A 12,763-nucleotide genomic window follows, 5' to 3' on the forward strand; every position below is an offset into this window, starting at 1 on the left:
AACACACAGTCACAGATATACATAGCTATTTATAGATGTGTAATATATACATATGAACTGGATACACATATAGGTGCAAAGAAAGACATTCATTCATTCTTTTAGACAACAAATTTTGAGTACATTTTTTAGGGTGGGCACTGTACACATATAGATATGCATATGAAGAACATCCAGATAACACACTTTAGGACTGGACTGATCTTTGTAAATGGACCTTAAAATTTCAAAGTATTTCTTTGGTTTCCTAAGACATGCCTAGTGCTCCAGCACCAATCTCTTTGGCTGCATTTTCCTTATTCTTAGTTACTAGACTTTCCTTACTCTTAGTTACCAACCTCAGAATAGGCAGCTGCCCACATGTAGAAAATCCCAGTATGTTAGGGTATTTCTCTTCACTGTCTAAAATTCTTAAAATGGCTGTATGGCATAAAGGTGAGAACATGGGCATTGAAATGAAGGGGTCTGGGCTCAAATTTCAACTGTGTCTCTACAACACAACTTTACTTCCTTGAGCTCCAGTTTCTGCATTTACCATATAATGATAAAATCTCCCTCATGTGGATGGCTATCCACCTAATTCAACACATATCTATTGTAGATTGATTGCCTGCAAAGGACATAGAAATGAAGCTGACTCAATTCCTTGATACAAGGAATTCATAGTCTAGTAAAGAAAACAGATGTGGTATAAGTATATAAAAGAAATAGCACAGAGAGGAATTGATTAACTTTTACCTGGGACATGGATAAAGTCTTAGAGGAGGCGATAGCTAAGCTGGGCTTTGAAGGATAGGAGGAGTTATCTGATAGAAAAGGAGAAAAAAGATCCATGCTTCTCAAATTTAATCTGCATCCAAATCACTGGAGTTACAGATCCTGACTTAGTAGCTGGGACAGGCCATGTAACTCTGCATTTTCTAACAAGCTCTAAGTAATGCTACTGTTGGTCATACACCTAGAGAAGTGAGGGAGTTAGGCATTTTGGTTAAGGAAATACCAGCACAAATGTGAACTGAGAAACAGTATGATGGGTTTGAAGAATAGTAAGCTGCTGGGAATGGTCAGCAGCAAAGAAAACAAGTGATGGGGGTTGATACTGGAAAGTGGGCAGAGTTTAATCAAGGGAGAATTAACTGCAATGACATGAGTGACTCTTCCTGGCACTTAGTAGGGACTTCAGCAAAGTTGCAGGATAGAAGATCAATACACAAACATAAGTTGTATCTTTGTATTCCGGCAGTGAACAATCTGAAAAGGAAATTAAGTAAAGATTGTATTTATAATTGCATGCAAAAGAATATAATACCTAGAAAAAAAATCCAACCAAGAAGATGAGAGACCTGTACATGGAAAACACAAAACACTGCTGAAAGAAATTAAAGAACTATATAAATGGAAAGACATCCCGTAATCATGAGTTAGAAGACAATAATGTTAAGATGGAAATATTACCCAAAGTGATCTACAGATTCAGTGCAATACCTATCAAAATGCTATGGCCCTTTCTGCAGAAATGGAAAAGCTGACCACCAAATTCACATGGAATCACAACGGGCCCTGGAAAGCCCAACAATAGGGAAAAAGAACAAAGTTATAAGACTCACTTCCTGATTTCAAACCTTACTACACAACTACTGTAATCACAATAGCATGGTACTGGCATAAGGATAGATCTATGGACCATTGGAATAGAATTGAAAGTCTAGAATCAACTCATCCATTATATGGCCAATTTATTTCTAACAAGGATGCCAAAACCATTCAATGGGAAAAGAATATTCTTTTCAGTCTTTTCAGCAAATGGTCCTGGAACAACTGGATATCCACATGTAAAAAAAGAAAAAAAGAAAAAAGAAAAAGAAAAAAGAGAGAAATAAAACGAAGTTAGGCCATACCTCACACCATCTGTAAAATTTAAGGGGTTTGGGGAAAGGAACATATGGGGACTCTCTTTACTTGCTGTGTAATTTTCAAGTAAACCTAAAAATACTTCTAAAAAAAATATGTCGAATTAAAAAAACAAAACTCCAAATGAGACACCAATCCACATTATTAGAATTGCTAGAATGAAAAAAGACTGACAATAACAAGTGTTGTTGAGGACATGCAGCATCCGAAACATACATTGCCAGTCGGAGTTGAAAATCATATGCCTATTTTGGAACATAGTTTGGTAATTTCTTATGAAGTTAAACATACACTTACCATATGACTCAGCAATCCCACTCCTGGGAATTTCTCCAAGAGAACTAAAAACATATGTCCATAAAAAGACTTGTATGAAATGTACATAGCAGCTTCATTTATAATAGCCAAAACATTGGAAACAAAAGTTCATCAACTGGTGACTGGATAGACAAATTGTGGTATAAACATACAATAGGCATACTACTCAGAAATAAAAAGGAGTGAATTACTGATACAACTTAGGTGAATCTCAAAAGGTATTATTGTAAGTGAAGTGGCCAGACATAAACACTTATATATTGTATGAATCCATTTCTATGAAATTCTAGAAAAGGCAAAACTATTGAATAAAGCAAATTAATTTTGCCAGGGACCAGGGTCAGAGAGGGTATTAACTATATAAAAGGAGGCAAGAGAACTTTTGAGGGGTAATGGAAATGTTCTAAATCATAGTTGCAATGGTGGTTACATAATTGTATACCTTTATCAAAACTCACCAAGTTGTACATTAAAATTTGAATGTTTTCATATGTAAATTATACTTTAATAAGGGTGATTTTTAAAAGCACTGAGAAATGAACTCAATGAATCAATGACTTAAATAAGAGCTAAAACTATAAAAATAAAAAAAAATAAAATAAAACTATAAAAATCTTAGAAGAAAAAATAGAAGTAAGTATTCACAATGTTGGATTTGACAATGAATTTTTAGATATGACAAAGTCTAAGCAATCAAAAGCATTAATAACAACAAATAGGTAAAATGGATTCAATCAAAATTTAGAGTTTTTGTGCATTAAAGGACATTATCAAGAAAAGAGATAACATACAGAACGGGAAAAGATTTGCAAATCATATATCTGGTAAGATTCTAATATCCAGAATATATATAAAGAACTATTATAATTCAACAACAAAAAGACCAACAATCCAATCAAAAAGTGAACAAAGTGCTTATATAGATATCCTTTCAAAAAAGATATAAAAATGGCCAAAAAGCACATGAAAAGATATTCAATCTCATTGGCCATTAAGGAATTGCAGATCAATACCACTTCACACTCTCTAGGATGGCTATAATAAACAAATGGAAAAGAAGAAATGTTGGTGAAGATATGGAGAAATCAGAATCCTTAAAAGTACTGGTGGGAATATAAAATGGTTCAGCTGCTGTAGAAAGGAATTTCGCAGTTCCTCAAAAGTGAAACACAGAATTACCAATTGACCAAGCAATCCCACTCTTCTGTAGATACCCAAAAGAATTGCAAAACAAATTCATGTGCACCTATGTTCATAGCAGCACTATTCACAAAGCCAAAAGGTGGAAACAACCCAGTGCCCACTTAAGTTAAATGGATAAATAAATTGTGGTATATACATGCAAAATAATGTTAGTCAACCACAAAAAGGAATGAAATACTGATACATGTTACAATGTGGAGAAATAGAAAATATTATACTAACTGAAAGAAGTCAGAAATAAAATATTGCATATTGTGTGATTCCATTAATACAAAATATCCAGAATAGATAAATCCATAGAGATAGAAAGCAGACTGATTGTTACCAGGGGCTAAGGATGGGAGGGAATAGAAGGTAACTGCTAATGGGTACAGATTTCCTTTTGGGGTGATGAAAGTATTTAGGAACTAAGTAGAGATGGTAGTTGCACAATACTGTGATTATACCAGATTGTTGACTTTGAAATGGTTAATTATGTTGTATACCTTAATTTTACACATTTTTGTCAGTTACATCTCAATAAAATGGAAAAAATTATAAAACATAGACAACTTAATACAAAATAAATAAAATGGTTAATATGTAAATTTCAACTCAATCTGAATACAGAAAGGATGCTATTGGCTCTGATGAAAGACAATGAGTTTGAACTCAAGCAGAGTCAGTGACAAAGGAGGGAACAAAGCAGATGATAAGAGTGGTATGTGACAGTGATGAATGGGACAGAGGGAGTCAAGGGTGATACTGAAATTTCTCACCTGGAAGAACTAATGCTACATTGGGAAAGTGAGAGGAAGATCACATTTAAGCAAAACCATGAGTTTAGTTGAATCATGAAGATTACAGGTGCCTGTGGAAATGTGCAGTTGAAGTGCACTGACAGTCAGTTGGGCCACTGACCTCTGGAATATAATGGGGGAAGAGAGCTATAGGATACCCTAGTGGACAGACTTGACGTGTGAAATTGCCTTCTGAAGCAAAATACTGATCATGTACAAGAAATCATTAACTTCCTATCTTCCTGCTGTTATGACACAAAAGTCTTCCAGTAAAAAAAAAAAAAAAAAAGTCTTCCAGTAGATTCAGTTTTGCCGTTTTAATTTATTAGTGAAGACTGAGGATTATAAATATTAAGGATTCATCCAGGGATACATAGCCAATCCATCCTGGAGCCAGAGTTTGTCCAATGCTGAAGCTCTCACCACTCCTGCTTCAATACCCCACTCACTAGGCAGCATTTCACTGCTGCAGCCACATTGGGCTTAATTCCAGACTCAAGGATCAAGAAGTGCATCACTTCTAAGGCTGGTTGGCCTCCTGGGGAAATGTATCTATTTTCTTAAAAGTTTTTCTAATTCTAGAACTTGAGCTGGAGCAGGTATCATTGGTTTCTTAAAGCTAGAGGGATCTAGCATGGATCTGAGCACACTCAGTTTTAGCCTGACAATCCTGCATCACACATCTGTACTCTCAATTTCCTCTGGCCACTTTTGCTGCTTTGTCTTCACTCATTTACCACCCTCACCCAAAGAAAAGTGAAACCATGAATCCTCAGTGGAGGAAACTCTCTCTCCTGTAAGGACACCAAAGCACCACCGCCATCTCTCTCTATTCTTACCCCTCCCCACCCTGCATTCATGCCCATCAGCTCCAAGTTTGGAATCCATTGGAAATGTCAATTTCATTGAATACAAAAATACTTTTGTAAAATTATGCTAAAGAGGTTTTCAAGAATCGGGGAGAACTTGTGAGTGCTATAGAAATAGTTCTTTATTCACATCTGGAAAACATTTGGCAGGGGCACAGGAGGGGCAGATGAAGTACAGGTATGTAGAGGAATCGAAGGTTTTTTTCTACTTTTCTTGAATCCTTTCTCCGTACACCGTCTTTGGCTCCTTTTTAGTCTTCCCAAACAAGCTACCTTGGAAACCTGCCTTGTAAAGTTCTCCCCGTCTCAATTTAATTCTCCTTTCCTCTTTTGTAGCTGGTTTTGAGCCACACAGCCCCAGATGGTCAGTCTGGGAACAGACACAGGCTTTTTCAAAGAGACAGTATTGATTCTTTCTAGACCCACAATGACCTCTTTCTTCTACTTCTTCTTACTCCAGTTCACAAGGCTTTTAATCCTCACTGAAGACAGTGCTTCAATATGGGTCAGAGAATGGGCCACAACTCAAAATCAACTGTTCCAATCCAGGAAGCTTCGACTGGCACAAGCAGTGTTCCATTAAGCAGGGTCTGGTGCCATTGTTTTTGACAAGGCTCTCACCAGCTGGTCTTGCTATGCTTGGCTAAGATTTAGACAAGAGAGGGAGGGTCTGGCTTGAATGGGAAGAGAGACAAGAGCTGGCTTTAAAAGGTGATAGCCTAAGGACAAGCTTGAAGGGACAGGCAACAGGCGGTGTCCCCCACAGGGGTGGTTCTGCTTTTGTAGAAGAACCAAGAAGGCAGAAGAGAAACAAGTTTATACACACTGAGCTGTCTCTGAAACAAAACAGAGATCAGAAGAACACTGAATCTACTCATTCCAATTCACATACCCACCTTTGACTCCAGTTCTAAGGAAAATCTCCTATGACAAAATAAAGCATACAATTTTGGTTGAAACTTTAATTTTCACAATAAGCCTGTGAAACACAAACATGCTCACAGTCATTAGATTTTCTCTTGGGAAGCTAACTTTCTTAGTCATCTGTTCGAAGCATCATTTATCTAGCAACGGAGAAATATGAGATACCTGCTTATGAATTCTGCAGGTTGCTAACACACCAGCATTTAAAAAATGTGAACAACGCCAGGTAAAACAACTTAGCAAAATACAGTTAGTCCTACATATTAATGATAAATATTTGTATTAATATTCTATGCCTATTTAAGCAGAATTTATCAGACATAGTAAACTTACAAAGCAGCAATATTATAAATGATTGGATTTACTAGCCTTAGAATCAATAGAACTCTGCCACTCACCAACTGAACACCTATGAGTCTCTTAATTTCTCTAAGCCTTGATTTTCTCATTTGTAGAATGGAGGGTGGAAGCACTACGTACGATGAGAGTGAGTCAAAACCCTTAACATAAACACTTAGCATAATGGTTGTCTATCATAAGCACTTGACAGTAAAATGCATTTATAACTTTCATTGCTAATTTCTGGTGATTTTGTAGTCATCATGAGGAATGTCAATTATTGCACCGAGCCCAGTCAATCCTTTTATGTAAGTGTCTGTTGAAGTGGATATTAATACTGTGAGGTCCCTGTAAGCTATGCTTTAAACTAAGTGGGCTGTCATGTCACTCTTCTTGTTTCTTAGCTTTTGCTTCCCCTTGTGGCTTCTAGTCTGATCTCCTTATAAGCTGAGCACACCATTTCCTCTCCCACTCACCAAGGAAACTAGATGATCTTGTGTGCTAAATCAGTAGGTTGAAACTTCTACCCAATTCTAAATAAACAGGCAAAGCCTTCAAGACTTTCCTGTAGAGGAAAGCACATGGACTTTATGACAGTTATTTCTTTCAACTGGCAGAGGGATCTCTTGGAACGAGGACACATCCATCAGAGGAGGGGAGAACAGTACCTTGTAGAGAGGGAAAAGTACAAAATCATGGAGACAGGCAGGCCATGTTGGAGAAGGGCTAGATGGTGCCCTCTGACTGAATCATAGGTAATTGTGAGGGAAGGCTGTCCCATGTTGAAATTGGAGAGCTAGGGCTCAGCTATTCAGGGTAGTGTATAATATTAATAAAGATGACTAAAATTATAAGCATTTTCAATATTTTGTGTGCTGTGTTAAGCATCATATGTGTATTTTCCTCTGAATCCTTACCGTAGTTCCGTTAAATCTATACCATAATTGTAGATGACTATAGATGATAAAACTGAGGCTTGAAAGGACTAAAAAAATTGCCCAGGGTCTAGCCAGGACTAATTGATTTCAAAGTCTATGCCTGTAACTACCATGCTATTTTCTGCCTTAGAATTAGTGCCTGAGAATAAGTTTGGCTTCTCCATGGGAGCAAAGGGGAGCTAAGGGAGGTTCTAAGTAGAAAAGTAATATGATAAGATTTATTTTTAGGAAAATAACTCTGAACAATGGGTTATAGAGGAGAGAGGCTGAAGGTAGGGAGAAGAGTCTGGATGTTCAAAATAGATCTGAGCAGGACTTAAGCTAAGGCTTTGGTAGCAGGGATGAAGAGGTGGGGAGGGATTCTTGAAATATCCCCAAGGTAGAACAATAGGACTTGGGGACTGGCTGGTTGAGGGAAAAGAAGTGTAGGGTATATTATCCAGGGTTTTAGGCTGATGATTGAATGGATGATATGGCTATGCTGGGGCAGTATTTTCTATTCTGCCTTCTAGGGAACAGAAACATTAAGGCTATCATTCAAAAGGAATCCACTACCAAACACGGTTAGGTTAAATAGGATTGTTTTTCCAGGACTTCTCAATATGTTTAAACACTCCTGTTCATTGGAAATTCTCAAGGGAACAACTCCATATGCATTAGGGGATGTCTAGAAGCCTTGGCAATATGGGTCTGGTGCTCAAGAAGGCTGCACAGGAGGTAGAGCTTTGAGGATTGTTTTCTTCAGATCTTTGACAGCATTTCTGTCACAGTGCCTGCTCACTTGATAAGTGTTGCCAAATAAAGATATTTTTAAAATTCCAAAACCAGTGGCTATACATCAGGAGTGGTAAATGCAATCTGCGTGAGTGCTAAAATATATCTACCTCTGGGTGGAACCAAATAGCTTTATATATAAACTTTGTACCATCCAATTCAAATCGGCAAGCTTCTGGGATTGGAATAAAATGTTTATCAACTGAATAAAAAACCAGAGACAAGTCTTGGTTCATTCTTTCATCTGCCTCTGAAAGAATCAGGAGGGTCCAGGACCTCACTGGAGCAGGCTCAAGGATTCAGAGTAAATTTAGCTCGGTTGACTGGGGACTTACTTGCCTCACAGGGAAAACCACCCATGCCGTTGTTTGTAGAATCACATCAGCTCTTTGTACATTGGCAGAAGTATCTTCCCAGCTGCCCAAGTATGTGGTTTCTCTGGTCATACAGGAAAAGGACTTGTGACCTTGAGTAACCCACAAGGGTTTGAATGACAGAGCACAAATTTCTTCCTGGCAACCACAGCACAATCTGTTGACCTAGCGCTGTGTGTCAGTGTGGGGCAGGTTAACGCTTCCTCTCAAAGACCTATTAGAACACCTAGTACCTCCATCATTCACTTAGTCAATGCCAGCCCCTAAACCAATAGAGCTCTCATGGTTTTTTCTCTTACTCTAATTGAACTCTTAACATGTGCCAGGCAGTGTTATAAATGCTTTATAAATATTAACCATCCTCATAAGGTAGCATCAAAATTATCCCTGTTTAATAAATGAGGAAAATGAGTCAAGAAAAGTAAAAGCACACAACCTCTCACAGCAGAGAGATGAAGATTCTGGTTCTTATCTTTTCCCCCAAAAGCTATCCAGAGACTAATCATACCACTTCCAGTGTAGTTTCCCAAACTTTAGTCATTCACATGCCATACACCATTGATTGTTGACACACCTATCTACTACCTTTAATATTATTTAATGTATTTAAAAAATTCACACAATCTTAACACTTAACTTTCACCCCAGATCTAGAAAATATAAACTCATGCAATGCATGTGTTAATTTTTTCTAATCCATTTGAAAATAAATCCCTAATTTTTAAAATTTTGTCCATGTCCTTCCTAAAATTCTCTAACCATTCACTGACATTTACTTTTCCTCTGAACAGCTTACATTGTAAACTAGGAAGTTATTCATTCCAAACATTAAATATGTACAATCATTCAACACAGTTAGCAGTTATAAAGTATCTGCTACTGCATTCAGGGCAACGTGCCACATTAGTTCTTCATTCCACACCCTCTCTCCATGAAGCTGAACCTGATAACCAGAGCCCACACAGATTTCTTCCCACCCTGGGCCAAGAGTATGCACTGGGTAATTGAGCATTTTATGGTTGACCATCCTACTCTCTAATTACGTCTTTCCCCAACAAGATGTTAAGCCCCTCTAGAAATATTACTGTTGTATCCCCATAACCACTAATAAAAGAGCTTTGAACTTCATGCTTAGTGATTGATAAAGCACAGTCATTAATGCCCATGGTGAAAGTGATCAGATCTAAACACAGGAAGAGAAGAAGAAAGACACAGTAATTGAGCCCTCCCTATATGCCAGCACCCTTCCGTTATTATCTTGTTCATTTGTAATTAATCTCCGCAGCAGCACTGTGGGTAGGAAACTGAGGTGAAGAGGGGCCAAGTAGATTACAGAGGTTCATGCTGCTGGCAGGTGGCAGAGCTGGGAGCAAAAACAGATCTGGCTGATTCCAGGTGAGCTGCTTTTTCTACTACAGCAGGCTTCTGTACTTGAGTAGAAAAAGACACTCCAGGAGGAGTGAAGACAACTTTCTCCATCAGGAAAAGACACTGCAATTTCTCATTATCTCAGAATGTGAGTCCTCTGCTGACAAGTACAAAATTAATAGGCAATAACAAACTGTGACCATTGGCAAAAGACTAGGGAAAGAAAGCCTTAGTGTGGACGGCCAAGGTAATTAACCATCAACACTATAAATTCCACGGGCAAGAGTCTTGAGCAGGCTCTCATTCTCCGCTCTGAGTCATACAAATTCCCGACTAGAGCATGGCCAATTGGTTTATGTCTGAATGAGCTGGGCACCTGTGGGTGCAGCAGCTGCAGGGTTTCTCATCTTGGCTCATTCACAGTAGATTAACAAATCATGCCTGGAGGAAGGGATGACCAGGCCCTTGACGCTGTTCAAAGTCTCACTTAACGCTCTTGGATTGAGAGCCAGGCAGTAGCTGGCAAGCTCAAAGGGAATGCCCAAAGGGGGAGCAGCACGGCTTCTCAGGGACCTCCGAGGAACTTAGCATGTGTGAGGATGGGGCTCTGGCTGCCATCTGCTGACCTGCGGATGGTATGGCTCTGTGCATTGAGGTTCAACAGCTTTCCACCACACCCCAGCTCCTTCCTTTCATCTACCTGGAGCCAGCCTATGCTGGTTCACTCCACAGAGAAAGAGAGACAGACAGACAGACAAAGACAGAGAGAGAGACTCCCTATGGAGGTCTCTTCAAATATGTAAAAGGGGTAAGACTCGAGGGGTCTATTTCCCACAGAATGCAGATTTCATTAATTAAAACTAAAATAAAAGTTCTTTGTCTTAAGAAGCTGAGGATATTGAATTTCAGTAGGAGCAAATGCCATTATTTTTTAATTTGGGGGATCGTTAGGGGATTTAACCCCTATGTGAGCTAATATCTCAGAGCTTGAGTGTTTTTCCATACAAGGATAACTATTCCCTTCATGCAGGATTATTATGAGAGTCAGGATTGAAGACTGGCACATGAACTCACAACGAATGTCAGTTCTCTTTCTTTCTTCTAGGAATATCTTTTGGACTTAAAAATAATAATCTTGTCGGGGGGGGAGGCACCTGGTTGTCTCACTTGGTGGAACATACAGTTCTTGATCTTGGGGTTGTGAATTCAAGCCCCATACTGGGTATAGAGTACTTAAAAAATAATCTTGTTATGTAAATTAAATTTCAGTTAAAATATCATAATCTTAATCAATTCAATATTAAACTTTTCTCTTATGATCTCTACCCTCCTGACCTCTACCTTAGAAATATGTTCAACCTTCAATCTCTCTTCCAATACTCATGCCCCAAAGGAAAGGGAGGGTAGGTATTGTGTATGGGTATATCAGAATCCTCTGCCTTCTGAAAGGAAAAAACGTAAAAACAACTGAATTTACTCCCTGAAACACATTTGTCCTATAAACCACAGGATTCAGGCTATGAGGAGGATACATGAGAATACTTGAGAACCAGGATTTTTTCTGACACTGGGCATTTTGAGCAAACTCCTTCCCATAAGGAGTGCTTAATGATGATAATAGGTAATGTTCTATCAGAGGCCACAGTGTTTGAAGCATTTACCACATTTGGAATCTTGGCCCTTCTTTACCAAATGATTATCCTGCTATAATCCCTACATTATAGATGAATAATTTGATGCACAGAGAGTTTAGTCCAGGATCATCCAGCTGATAAGTGACAGAGCCTTGAGTAAACAGCCATAGCATCCAGCCTTCAATCACTCACTACTTCCTAATATTCAAGAGATGGGGCACCATACACTTAGTCAAGGCAGCATGGCTTATGCCTCTCCCCACCTTAGACATGAACAGGCACGTGCTCACTGCTGAGCTAACCTCTCATAGCCTGCTCTCAAGAGGCAGCTGTACGTGGTTCTTTGGGGAAGGGAAGGGAAGGTTAAGAGACAGCATCATCTTCCAGCTCTTTAAGAAGATGGGTGCCTAAAAGATATTCCAGAGATATAGCTAAAGGCGTGGAGTTAGCAAAGATACTTATAACTGATATGCACGAACTGTAAGAAGTGTGGCATGAATGGGGAACAAACGTGAAGCTGGGAAGAAAAGGCAGGCTCCAGATCTCAGAAAGTTTTGTTTGCACCAAAGAGCTTGATTTTATCCTCAGGTCAGTACTCCACCAAATTCTCTGCTTTAAAGCCTTAGAAGAGGGACACCTGGGTGGCTCAGTGGTTGAGCATCTGCCTTTGGCTCAGTTTGTGATCCCAGTGTACTGGAATCGAGTCCCGCATGGGGCTCCCCTTAGGGAGCCTGCTTCTCCCTCTGCCCGTGTCTCCACTTCTCTCTGTGTCTCTCATGAATAAATAAATAAAATCTTAAAAAAAAAAAAAAAGTCTTAGGAGAGTGATTGCTTATCTCCTTAAGCACTGGGTTAGGAGCCAACAACCCCAACTGTGAAATTCCTCTGGAATCCCATGTTTCATCTTTAACAGCCAGGAAAACTATGTGTTCTATACCACAATATATTCATATTTGTTCGTATAAAAGCAAACTTTTACATTTATCACCATTACAGAAGATCTGCCTTGTTTATCCTGTGCCCCTGAATGCTCCACGAGGCCCCTTTCCTCAGGAAGTACCCTTTCCCTGGTTTGACAATGGCAGGTCCAGACATGAGGAGCCTGACAGGTATCCAACTAGGTAGTGACATCACTGGGTTTGAACTGTCAAAAGCAGTCTGTGGTCACAGCACAGAGAATGGAGAAGAGAGGAGGAAGACGAGACAGAGGGAGACAACTGGTCAGGAAACTATGCCCATGTTTATAGGCAAAAGTGGTGTAAAAAGCCAGAAAGCAGATAATCTCCTGGGCCCCTTAGCTGGCTGTGTTTTTCAAGAGTTAGACCCCCAAAA

The 12,763-nt window shown here is 39.0% G+C and overlaps 1 long non-coding RNA gene across 2 annotated transcripts in view; it reads left to right on the forward strand.

Annotated features, from left to right (window-relative positions):
• LOC144322266 (uncharacterized) overlaps positions 1 to 12,763 on the forward strand; it is a 210,493-nt gene that overhangs the window by 95,653 nt on the left and 102,077 nt on the right. The gene's annotated exons all lie outside the window — the stretch shown is intronic.

Source organism: Canis aureus, chromosome 10 (assembly GCF_053574225.1).
Source record: "Canis aureus isolate CA01 chromosome 10, VMU_Caureus_v.1.0, whole genome shotgun sequence".
NCBI lineage: Eukaryota > Metazoa > Chordata > Mammalia > Carnivora > Canidae > Canis > Canis aureus.